At 47.3% G+C, this 13,317-nt stretch overlaps 1 pseudogene across 1 annotated transcript in view; it reads left to right on the top strand.

The window, feature by feature from the left end:
- Positions 1-269: 269 nt before the first annotated feature.
- Positions 270-13,317, top strand: part of LOC308663096 (NACHT, LRR and PYD domains-containing protein 3-like) — a 120,205-nt pseudogene continuing 107,157 nt past the window's right edge. Inside the window, exons 1-4 of the transcript XR_014028821.1 lie at positions 270-456; positions 2,771-4,302; positions 5,919-6,089; positions 6,364-6,534. The product of XR_014028821.1 is annotated as an NACHT, LRR and PYD domains-containing protein 3-like (transcript). The remainder of the gene's footprint in view (positions 457-2,770; positions 4,303-5,918; positions 6,090-6,363; positions 6,535-13,317) is intronic.

The raw sequence follows: 13,317 nt of genomic DNA, 5'->3' as shown, positions 1-13,317 counted from the left end.
GTTGGGCCATGAAACGTCTGCAACCCAGCTCAGAGAGCACCCATAGTTCTCCTCCTCCACCACCCCCCTCCCTCCTCCTCCGGGCCCGCCAGAGCTCTGCACATGCTCAAAAACACCCTGCCCTGCAAAGCCAGCTCCCGGGGGACACGAGCAGCGAAGCGGACACCGCTACGCTACGCATCCTCCGGCTCGGGCCGGCCTGGGTCGGAAGGCTCGCCTGCGATCGCATCCCCGGCGCGGGGCGGCTTCCCAGGCGCGTTCACACGACCAGCGGCGGCTCACGTGCAGAGAGGGGGAGCCGGCGCGGGCGGCCAATCAGCGCTCCCCGGGCCCGCCCGCAGCCAATGGCACGCAGGGGCGGGGATCAGCGGCGGCGCCCCCGACCCGGCCCAGCCTGGCCAGGCGAGCCGAGGCGGCGGCGGCGGCGGCTTCCCGAGTCGGCGGCCGGTGGCTCCCGTAAGTAGGCGGGGCGGGGACGCGGAGAGTGGCGAGCGTGCCTCTGAGCCAGTGCAGAGGGCGCGGGGCGGAGGATCGGGCCCTTTCTCGGCCGGAACCCGCACCTGCCGAGCAGCGAAGCGGCGGTCTTTCCCGGGGGGGGGGAGCCTCGCAGATAGACTATCCCTGCTGCTGGAGGCTCGCTCGGCCCCTTCCCGGGGGCGGGGGAGGGGGGAAAGGTGCTGGCTGGGAAGCCTCGGCGTGGAGTGGGGCTCGCATTGCAGTCGCGACTGCGGGAGGGTCCCGGTGATCTGGCGGGGCACGACTTCTGGACCTCGGAGTGACCCTCCTGCAAGGTCGAGCCGGACCGGGACGCTTCGCTTCGGGCCGGAAAGCGAATCGGGGCTCAAAGTTGTGCCAAGTTTCTCAGCTGTTAAAAAAAAGGAAGGAAGGAAGGAAGAAAGAAAAGGGGGGTTGGTTCCTCTTTCCGCCTAGATCCACTCTGGGATTTCGGGACACCCCCCCCAACCCGGGTTGTTTCCTCGGGACCTTTTGGAGAGGGGAGGGGGTCAGCGGCTTCTTCCACAATGCTTCCAGCTGGGATTTCCTCGTGGTCTCCCATCCCTCGCTGGCCTGAGGCTGGGAGAAGGAAGCGAGGTAGGGGTGGCACTGGAAATATAGCTAGTCCCTGACGTAACAATCATTCGTTTAGTGACCATTCAGTCACAACAGCACTGAAGAAAGTGACTTATGACCAGTTTCACGCTTATGACCGTTGCAGCATCCCCGCGCTCACGGGATCAAAATACAGACGCTTGGCGACTGACTCGTACTTATGACGGCTGCGTTGTCCCGGGGGTCATGTGATCCCCATCTGACCAGCAAAGAATGGGGAAGCCAGATTCACTTAAGAATTGTGTTACTAGCTTAACAGCTGCAGTGATTCGCTTAACAACCGTGGCAATAGAGGTCGTAAAAAGGGGCAAAACTCACTTAACGACTGTTATCAGAAATGTTGGGCTCAATTGTGGTCGTAGGTTGAAGACTAGAATTTATTTGCGGGGTTTTCTGGGTTGAGGTGGACCAGAAAACTGTGGAAGCTCAAGATTAGGAGAGCCTTTCCCCTGGAAATAAGCTTCAGAGTTGTTTTCCCAGGTCGTGGGAGGTAGTGAGTTCGAGTTGATCCCGCTTGCAGTGGTACATGCAATTGAAAAATAGCAAATCCTAACTCCAAGAGCCAACCACGTAAAAAAGCATTTTTAAAATTGGTTTCCCATCCTATGCAATCTGGGATCTCTCGATGCCTTACACCTGCAATAAAGTCGAGCATCAAAAGGCCACCACGGTAAGCTAACAAATTAAAAAAATAGATTTATTTCTGAGCCAGCATGGGCCAATGTTTCTCAAACTTGGCAACCTGAAGATGTTTGAACTTCAACTCCCAGAATTCCCTAGCCAACACTGCTTCCCCATTAACTTCGCAAAAGGGGATCACATGACCCCGGGACACCATCATAACCCTGGGGCTGCTACAGTGGTCATGTGAAAAATGGTCATAAACCACTTTTTTCAGTGCCGTTGTAAATTCGAACAGTTGCTAAACAAATGTTCGTAAGTTGAGGACTAGCTGTGTTTTTCCGAGATTGGACTTACAAGTCTCTTTTAAACAAACCAACTACCCAGATTATCTGACCTGGTTTTCCCTTTGCCCACCCCCTGTCGAAACAATTTGGACCTTAGCTTAGAAAGTACAGGTAGTCCTCGACTTACAGCCAACTGAGTCCAACACCTCTGTTGTTAAGTGAGACATTTGTCAAGTGAGTTTTGCCCCATTTTACAACCCTCCTTGCCACAGTTGTTAAAATGAATTATTTTGGTTGTTAAGCTAGTGACACAGTTGTCAGAAAGTCACAAAAGGGGATCACCTGACCCTGGGACAGTACTTATGAATCAGCTGCCAAGCATCTGAATTTTGATCACATGACCATGGGGATGCTGCAATGGTTGTGAAAGTGTGGAAAATGGTCATAAGTCACGGTTCCCAGTGCCGTTATAACTTCAATGGTCACTAAATGAACTGTTGTAAAATTTATTTATTTATTTTTTATTTTAATTCCATTTATATCCCGCCCTTCTCCGAAGACTCAGGGCGGCTTACAAGCTTAGCAGTAGCCTTCATTCTATGTATATGCCTGCTTATTAGGGCTTTCACACACCCCACAAGCGGCATTATTACAAAGTCAGCTTATTGCCCCCAACAATCTGGGTCCTCAGGGGAACCTCTTTTATTTCTGCCACTGAACTACAAATGCTTTCTTTTGATGTGTTTCTTTAGATCGCAAGAAGAAATATAAGAGGCACATCCAACAGGTTTTTCAAAATCTTCCTCAACTGGGCCCACACCCCAATCCAAGAGTGACCCTGCAAGAGACCTATGTAGATCTTCTTCTGAAGAGGAGACCAGATCTGCCCCAAACAGGTCATGAGATTATGGCTGTGCAGAGAAAGTACTGGGAGATGAAGACCCATCTGGAAGGTGGCCCGAACATTGATCTGGAGAATTTATTTCATCCAGATCCTGAAGGAGAAAACTCCAAAACTCTTTTGTTGCTTGGACCTTCTGGGGTAGGAAAAACCACAGCCACGTGGAAGTTCATGTTGGACTGGGCATCAGATAAACTATGGCAGACCAAGTTGGATTACGCCTTTTATATCTCTTGCGATGCGCTCCGCTGTGGCACCAAGTTTATGAGTGCAACGGAGATGATCCTCAACAATTGTCCTTCAGGAATGGTATCCATGGAGGATGTTTTGGCCAACCAAGACAACCTCCTCCTCATTGTTGATGGTTTGGAGGACCTGAAGCTCTCTCATGTCCCAATTGATGGGCTGGACAAGGATCCCCATCAAAAGCAAGAGGTGGTGAAGCTGTTGATGGGTCTGCTCAAGAAAAAGATCTTTCCGAAGTGTCACCTCCTGGTGACCACAAGGCCCATGGGTGTACGCTCAATGTTGAAGTATCTGAGATCACCACTCTTGGTGGAGGTTTTTTCAACAAAACCCACAGACAGTACTTCTTCAAGGTATCCCAGAAACTGCAACACTCACCGAAATTCACCTGCATCTCCTCCTGAGTTTCTTGGGTACCTTTTCCAGGCAAAGTCACCTGGAAGACCTGTGCTGTCTAGCAAAAGATGGGATGATCCGTGGAACAATGGTCTTCCGTGAAGAAGAGCTAAAGGAACGTGGCTTGGATTACTTGACTTCAGACTCTCCTTCTGCAAATAAGAAAGTTTTCCTCCAAGATGTTCAGGTGGGAACCTTGTACAGGTTCACCCACTTGAGTTTTCAGGAGTTCCTTGCTGCCTTGTTCTACTTGCTGGACACTGAAGAGACCACCAGAACACCTTACCAAGACTTGAGTGAGATATTTGGTGATAAGAAGGAGAACAGCAACAGATACCTCATGTTGATCCATTTTCTCTACGGCTTGTCCAATGTGGAAAGGATGAGTGTCCTTCAAGAATCGTGGTCCTTCAAGATATCCACCAGTAAGGTTTGTCCAGAATTGCTAAGGTGGGTGGATCAAGAAGCCAAGGCTCACTCCTTTAGAAGACAGGAGGATCTGCTGGAATTGTGTCATTGTATTTATGAAATGAAGGACACCGTCTTTGCCCAGAGAACAATGAAACATATCCACAATATGGATCTCAGAACATAACTTTTGACCAAGCTGGACTTTGAAGCTTTATCATTTTGCCTGTCAGCTGCTGAAACTTTGAATTCAGTTCAGCTCTCTGGCTATGAGTTTGGACCTCAAAGATTCCAACAACTTTTACCAGGATTCTTGAAATCTTCAGAGATCCAGTAAGTAGAAAGAGACCCAAGGAATAGTTGAGTTGGCAATGGGTTCAAAACTTAACATTTGATTGTCCAGGATCCCAATCAATACAGATAGTTCTTCACTTACAACTCGGTTGTTAAGTGAATCTGGTTTCCCCACTGCTTGTCAGAAGGTCGCAAAAGGGATCACACAACATAGCACTGGTCATAGGTATGAACCAACTGCCAAGCATCTGAATTTTGATCACGTGATCATCGAGGATGCAACAAAGGTTGCAACTATGAAGAATGGTCATAAGTCACGTTTTTCAGCGCTGTTGTAACTTTGAATGGTCACTAAATGAACTGTTGTATGTTGAGAACTCTCTGTATTATACCACAAAAACCCTGTAAAAATATCTGGTGTAGTGTTGTTCAACTTTGTGCACTTGAAGATGGGTGGACTTCCAACTCCCAGAATTCTCCAGCCAGCATTCCTCAGCCAGCCAACTCCCAGAATTTCTTATGGCTGGCTGGGGAATTCTGGGAATCGAAGTTTACCCATCTTCAAATTAAGAAATATTGATCCGGTGTGTGATAGAGTATGATGTATGAGAGAATAAAAGAATGACTGAGTTGGAAGGGACCATGAAGGTCTTCTAGTCCAACCCCCTGCTCAAACAGGAGACCCCGTACCATTTCAGACAAATGGCTGTCCACTCTCCTTAAACTCCTCCAGTGTTGGAGCACCCACAACTTCTGAAGGCAAGCTGCTCCACTGGTTGATTGTTCTCTCAGGAAATTTCTTCTTAATTCTGGGTTGCTTCTCTCCTTGATTAGTTTCCATCTGTTGCTTCTTGTCTTTTGGTGCTTTGGAGAATAGGGTGACCCCTCCTCTTCTTTGAAGGCAAGGCTACACTCAGAATCACAGGGCTGGAAGGGAACTTGGAGATCTTCTAGTCCAACCCCGTGCTCAGGCAGGAGACCCTACCATTTCAGATAAATGGTTGACCAATTTCTTTTTTAAAACCTCCATTGATTGAGCATGCACAACTTCTAGTGCTGTGGTGGCGAACCTATGGCACGCGTGCCACAGCTGGCACGCAGAGCCCTCTCTGTGGGCACGCATGCCATCGCCCTAGTCCTAGGCCTTCAGCTGGGTTTTATAAAACCTTTTCGCTTTAGACCTCTGCTGCCGTGTGCAAAAAAAAAGGTTCAGTCAATCAATCAATCAATTTCAACTTCTTGCGGGGGAAAAAAAGATCTCGCAAAGTTGGAATTGATTGAACTTTTTAGTCCCACCCAGTCTGCCATTACCACCACAGCCATGCCCATCCAATTGGCCACGCCTATCCAATGGGCCATGCCCATCCAATGGGCCACGCCCATCCAATGGGCCACGCCCACCCGGCACCCGACAATAACATAAATGGGCTTTGGGTTGCAGTTTGGGCACTCAGTCTCTAAAAGGTTCGCCATCACTGTTCTAGTGGTAAGTCATTCCGCTGGTTAACTGTTCTCACTGTTAGGAAGTTTATCCTTAGTTCTAACTATCTTCTCTCCTTGATTAGTTTCCATCTGTTGCTTCTAGTTCTGCCTGCAGATTGTGTGTCTACCAATTTCCTCCATAATTATGTTTATGTGCCTCCTGATTTCCACAGGTTGAACCACTGTGGCCTCTCCCCCACTGCCTGCAAAGACTTGACACCCATCGCAATGACCAACACAAGGCTGACCAGTCTGGACTTGGGTGAGAATCCCCTGGAGGAGGCAGGGGTCTCCTACTTGTGTGAATGGCTTCTTCAGCCCACCTGCCAACTTCAAAGTCTCAGGTGAGCAGCCTGGGATGGTATAAAGCGGGGGTCTTCAAACGTGGCCCTTTTGTGACTTGTGGACTTCAACTCCCAGAATTCCTCAGCCAGGCATGCTGGCTCAGGAATTCTGGGAGTTGAAGTCCACAAGTCATAAAAGGGCCAAGTTTGAAGACCCCTGGTACAAGGACTTGGGCAAAGGGTGGAGTAGACCTCCAGGATCCCTTCAAGCACTAGGATTCTATGATTCTATAACCCCGGTACAAATCCCCCCCCCATTCTCTGTCTCCTACAGGCTGTACTCCTGCAACCTCACGGCCGCCATCTGCCAGCTCCTTTCACAGGTCCTGGAATCCAGACATTCTCTTCTGGAGCTCAATCTGGGGGCGAACCCCCTGGGTGATGGGGGAGCAAAGCTGCTGTGCCAAGGGCTGAAGCACCCCTCTTCTGGGCTGCAGAGACTCATGTAAGTGGGGTGAGGGATTTCCTGATCTGAGCCCCTGGTTTTCCCCACAGCATTTGGAGCCGGTTGGCAGCTGGGCACGGGGAGGCCAGTTTACACCCCACCCCCAATTTCTCCTTCAGCCACCACCAAGAGCAGCAGAGGGAGTAGGGAAGTGACCAAGACATTCTTCTCCCAGGAAATTTCTCAAGCTTGTTTCAGAAGGAAAAGGTTCATTCCAGAGCAGAAACGGAAATGAAAAGAAAAAAAAGCATCCTGAATTTTAATTCTGAAAATGAAAAGAAATTTATTAGAAGATTAAAAGGTTGGGGGAAGATTTGCCTCCTGGTTGGATCCCCTGAGCAAATGGCAAAGTCACTGGGTGACTTTGGGCCAATCGCCAGGAGACAGTGAGTTCTAGTCCCACCTTACCCATGTTGAAGGAAAAGTCTTCAACGTGGTTCAGTCCAAGCCGGGAATAAACAACATGGCGACTGCTTTAGAAAGAAGGTTGCAGTTTATTGAAGAGGAGAGCCAGACAGGAAGATGGCTCTGGCAGAAAAGAGAAAAAAGGGGTGAGCACATGTAGGGAGTGGGTTTTTATATCCTGTGGAGCCTTTTGTTTGGAGTTGTTTCCTGTTCCTGTTTTGAGGCTTTGCATTTCCTGTGTCATGTATTTTGACCTGTGCCCCTTTGGCCTCTGTGAGTTAATCCTATTATGTCCTGTCCTAGAGTTTGGGTGGGGTATGTAGATTTTAGGTGTCTTTGTCTTCTTAATCTTCTAGCTCCAACCTTCCTGAATGGCTTACACCTGCATTTCTACAGAGCTGGTTTCTGCTTGGGGGAGGGAGACTTGAGGCTATTAAGAAAAAAACTGGGCATTCTTTTCTGCCTCTTTAAGATCCTTTGAGGAAATATATTTTTTCTGCCCTTTTAATATTTCCTTCTCTGGGGGGCTTACTTCCCACACCCATGAAAGCCGGTTGGGTGATTTTGGGCCAATCAGCAGGAGATTGAGACTTCTAGCCCACCTTAAGCATGACAGGCAGCTGGGTAACTTTAGACCAGTCACCAGGAGATGGCGAGTTCTAGTCCTGCCTTGGGCACAAGAGCCAGCTGGATGACTTTGGGAAAATAGGAGGAGGAAGGTATGTTGCATATGCTCACTGCCTTATTTGTAAAATTAATAAAGGTGAGAAGCAAAACTAAATAACTATTTTTAATCAAATTTATATGCTGCCCATCTCACTGTCCAAGATGACTCTGGGCAGCTTACAATATTTGCATCCTGCACACGCCCTCTGGCAATGCCTTCATCCTTGGTCCTTCGCTGCTGTCTCAACTAGACTTATAATAACCATCCTACAGAGCATGTAGCTGGTTGTGTGAATGTCACAGTTGTGCTTCTTGGAGACCTTTGCATGAGTCGGAAGTAGGAAAACACCCAAACAGGCACCCTTGCCCTCAGATATCACCAGCAATTCCCTTCTTTCTGTTTGCAGTGGGGAAAGTGGCAAAAAAAACCGATCATGCGATCACGGTGTGTTTGGTAACCAGCCATAAATACAAGCTGATTGCCAAAGCACTCAGCAGAATAACAATGTTGGAAGGGACCTTGGAGGTCTTCTACTCCAACCCACTGCTCAAGCAGGAGATCTTATACCATTCCAGACAAATGACTGTCTAGTCCAGACATGTCAAACACAAGGCCCAGGGGCCAGATCCGGCCCGCGAAGTGGTTTCATGTGGCCCGCGAAGCCTTCCTGGAAACAGTGAGGGAACGGCCCCCACTGCTTTGGCCCTGGCCCAGAGACCCTCCTTCTGCCAGAGACCCTCAGATCTGTCCCACTCCTGCCCAGGCCCCCATAGGCACCCTTGATGCGAACAATGTAGAGCTGGCCACACCCACCCAGTAGGCCATATGCACTCTAGCCACGCCCACCCAGTAGGCTACGCCCACCCAGGCCACACCCACCCGGCCCCCTGAGGGCAACCGCAATGCTGATGTGGCCCTCAATGAAATTGAGTTTGACACCCCTGGTCTAGTCTCTTCTTGAAAGCTTCGAGTGATGGAGCACCCACAACTTCTGAAGGCAAGCCCTTCCACTGATTAATTCATAACAGACTTGGAAGGGACCTTGGAGGTCTTCTAGTCCAACCCCTGTTCAGGCAGGAAACTCTATACCAGGGGTGTCAAACTGCCAGCCCGCGGGCTGGTTTCATCATACAGAAACCGCGCCCACCCCACTGTCAGCAATGGAAAAAAGATCACGATACATCGCGACACATTGTGTGATGTGGCGAGTCTGACACCCCTGCTCTATACCATTTCAGACAAGTGGCTTGTCAAGGTAATTATAATTTAGCAGCTGACCAGCAGAAGTGTTATATAGAGAATGAGTCAACAGAGTATTTGGGGGTAGTATCCCTTTAAGAGACAGTGTCTGAGGAGAATTGCAGTTGGAATCTTGAGCGGTTTGTATATAACAGGAGTTAGGCCACCTTGGCTCTTTTATGACTCGTGGACTTCAACTCCCAGAATTCCTGAGCCAGCCATGCTGAGGGGAAAGGGTGAGTTTCCAAGATGAGCCATGCTGGCTCAGGAATTCTGGGAGTTGAAGTCCACGAGTCATAAAAGAGCCAAGGTTGCCTACCCCTGGATAACTATCTTGTATTCTGTATGCTCCCTGAATGTTGTTGTTTCATGTTATATATCACACCACAATTCTTTGAACAAACCACTGTCAGATATTTGTGCTCCCGTGTTATCACAAGAAGAAAATGAGAAAAAGGCTGTGATAATTTACATTTTAAACAACATGGTTATCCAATCTCTTCTTGAAAACCTCCAGTGATGGAGCAACCACAACTTCTGGTGGCAAGCCATTCCACTGGTTAATTGTTCTGTCAGGATATTTCTCTTTAGTTCCAGGCTGCTTCTCTCCTTGATAAGTTTCCATCCGTTGCTCCTTGTCCTGCCTTCAGGTGCTTTGGAGAATAGCTTGACTAAGATCACAATCTGGGTTTCTGGAATGGCTGGAACTCTGAGGGCCACTCCTAACCACCATCCATTCAGCACCATCCTAACCTGGGACCGTCGCTAAACAAATGTTTGTAGGTTGAGAACCAGAACAGGCAGTCCACGACTTATGACAACAAAATTTCTGTTGCTAAGTGAGACATTTGTTAAGTGAATTTTGCCTGATTTTACGACTTCTCGTGCATTATTTGTTAAGCGAATCACGGCAGTTGTTAAGTTAGGAACATGGTGGTTAAGCGAATCTGGGGTCACAGGTGTCCTTGTCTTTCTTCTCTTGCAGTTTACATTCCTGTGGCATGACAGCCCTTGCCTGTGAAAACCTGGCCTCTATTTTGGAGACTAGCCAGACCCTCTTGGAGCTGAACCTGGGTGATAACAGCCTGGGAGATAAAGGAATCAGGCAGCTGTGCCAGAAGTTGATACAAAGGCGCTGCAAGCTTCAAAAGTTGACGTAAGTGTACAGTTTGTCCAGGAACCTGGGAAAATAGTTTGACACACACACACCCCTCATCTTTGTAGCGGCCCCTCAAATATTGGAATATTGCTATCCATATGATAAATAATAAATAATTATAAAAGAATAATAGAGCTGGAAGGGGCTCCCAAGGTCCCTTCCAACTCTGTTATCATTGGGAATGGTACATTTAGCTTGTCTTTCTTTTATTTTCTTTTTTTGAGTGGATCTTGGTCAACGACCAAAATAAAGTCCTTTGAGCTTTGAGTGGGAACAGAGGCGACATCCTTGCCATCTTAAGTTGACTCTCATCTTCCAGCCCAGATTCGTTGAATTTCCCAGTCTGCCAAAAGATGCTATGAAAAATAAAGATGATTTAATCTCTGCATAATGTTTTGTCAGGAGGTCTCCCAACCACCTGGCCGGTGGGCAACACCCATATCAGCTTCCAAAACAAGGCCCTGTGGCTCATGAATTTACGCCAGAATTTGCTCAAAAGGCTGACCTCTTTCGACATATCTCTCAGCAGAATAGATAAGATAACCTTTATTGTCATTTTTTTTACTGTGGGCATAACGGCACACATCAAAAATGAAATTTAGTTGCCCGCTCTCAAAGTCAAACACATACATGACACACACCTAAACCATACTATACACAACATATGTATAGACCTATACCCCTACATATACAGAACAATAAAATATTAAATACTGCCCATCTTGAATATATAACGGAAGGAGGAAGCTTGAGAGTTCACAAGGTTAATGCTGTACGGAATGAAACTATGGCTGAATCTGGATGTTCTGCTGCGGATACCACAAAGTCTCCTCCTAGAAGGTAACAAGGAAAACAGGTCGCGAAGAGGATGAGTACTATCCCAGATAATCTTACGGGCCGTGCTCAAACAACGCTTCTGTGCTATGTCCTGGATGGGAGGGAGGGAACTGCCAATGATCTTTTCGGCCATCCTCACCACTCTCTGCACCGCCTTCCTGTCTGAAGCAGTGAGGCTTCCAAACCAGACTGTGATGCTGCATGAAAGGATGCTCTCGATCGTTCCCCCTGTAGAAAGTGGTCAGGACAGAGGAAGGAAGATGAGCAACAGAGTGACAGAATAACAGAACAGAAACAGACTAACAGAGTTGGAAGGGACCTTGGAGCTCTTCTAGTCTAACCCTCTCCTCAGAAATAAACCCTATGCCATTTCCAGACAAATGGCTGTCCAATCTCTTTTTGAAAACCTCGAGTGATGGAGCACTCATAACTTTTGGAGGCAAGTTGTTCCACTGATTAATTGTTCTAACTGTCAAGAAATTCCTCCTTAGTTCTATGTTGCTTCTCTCCTTGATTAGTTTTCTTCCATTGCTTCTGCCTTCATGTGCTTTGGAGAATAGCTTGACCCCCAACTCCCTGAAGAGCTGCTGATGAGCAGAGATTTGCAAGCCAATTGGTGTTCTTGAGAGTGTCCCAATTCTGATGCTTTGCTTTGTTTCTCCTCCTTCCAGACTTACCATGAAATCGTTAAACCAAAACACGAAGTGGAAATTGCAGGCAGTTTGTGCGAAGAATCCTGGCTTAGTTCTGACTTCCTACTATCCTCCGGATTTCCCCCGCTTCCCAGGTGATGAAGAGTAAAGGTGGAGTTCACACCTGCTTTCCTTGGGCCCCTCAAGGATTGGAAGGTTGGTGCGATGGGTAGTAGATCTGGAAACCTTCAAAGGCCAGCTCAGCTCAGCTCAGCTTTTGCATTACCTGTTGCATCGCAGTCATACATCTGATTCACATGCCTGGCTATGAGGCTTATGGTAGCCCTCTGGACTTAGAGCAAGTGGGACTTGGCCATGTGGAAGATCTTTTCAACTGGGATCCCCTTCAGGGATCCATCCCTTCCATAATCCCCAACTAGCATGTCAGAAGAATATCCTGCTCCGGTTTGAGCCAGGATTTGCATAAAAATGACACCGGAGTCACTGCTTGAAGAAGAAGTAGTATATTCAACAAAGATGACTGGAGGCCTGAAGTTAAAACATACAGTATGAAGAAAAAGTTGTGGGAATTGGGTATGCCTAGATTAATGAAAAGAAGGATCTGGAGCAACATGATAGCAGTATTCCAGTGTTTGAGAGGTTGCCACAAAGATGAGGGGTTCAACCTATTCCCCAACGCACCAGAAGGCAACACAAAACCAAGGGATGGAAACCAATCAAGGAGAGATTCAACCTAGAACTAAAGAGGAATTTCTTGATAGTGAGAACAATTAATCAGTGGAACAACTTGCCTCCAGAAGTTCTGGTTACTCCACCAATGGAGGTTTTCAAGAAAAGATTGGGCAGCCATTTGTCCTGAATAGTATAGGGCAGTGATGGCGAACCTTTTAGAGACCAAGTGCCCAAACTGCAACCCAAAACCCACTTATTTATTGCAAAGTGCCAACACGGCAATTTAATTGGAATACTGAGGTTTTCGTTTATAAAAAAACAACTCATACATTAACATCTTTTGTCTTAAAAGAAAAAACACAATAACAAAGCTTTCAATTCAAACAACTTTTTACTGAAAGGTAAAAGTTTGCCTTTGGCATGCTTTTGTACAATTAATGTGATTTTTGCTGTTGTATGCATGCTGATAATTTGTCTAACCTTGGCTTATACTTTGTAAGTTTGAGAGCAACACGTGCAGCACTCAGGTCATTTGTTAATCTGTTTCTAGTGTCAGATTTGATATAATTCAAAGCTAAAAACAGTGTGCTTGCTCCAGAGGCTTGTTTTGGCTAGGAAGGGGCTTGAGAAATGGCTTTTTCCTGCAAAAACTTAGCCAAAGAGTGAGGTGCGCATGCTCACAGAGAGGGCTCCGAGTGCCGCCTCTGGCAACCGTGCCATAGGTTTGCCACCACTGGTATAGGGTTTCCTGCTTGAGTAGGGGATTGGACTAGAAGACCCCCAAGGTCCTTTCCAATTCTATTGTTCTGTTTTTCAAGAGCATAGAAACAGCCCTTGGAGTAGCTACAATTTTGGATATACAGGCTGGTAATACTTATAAGAAAGATGGTCCTTTGTGAGGTGTGTGCGAATATGCCCTTTGTAATGTTTAATTTGGTGGACATGCAGTTCCAGTAGGGATGGCCTTATCTTATTTTGCTGAGTGTGTAGATCTTTTCTTTGGCAGGTGTCTATGTGCTGATTCTGGAATGCCACATCTATATGCTCAGGGAAGTTTGTATTATAAGGGATTTTCCCTGTTTGCTATTATTTGCTTGATTTAATCAATTTCAGCCTGGCTGTCAATTATCGCCTAAACTAGTTGAAGAGTA

The sequence above is a fragment of the Vipera berus genome, assembly GCF_964194415.1.
Source record: "Vipera berus genome assembly, chromosome: 2".
NCBI classification, from domain to species: Eukaryota; Metazoa; Chordata; class Lepidosauria; order Squamata; family Viperidae; genus Vipera; species Vipera berus.
Note: the sequence above shows the minus strand (reverse complement) of the source record. Positions and strands in the feature narration are given on the sequence as shown.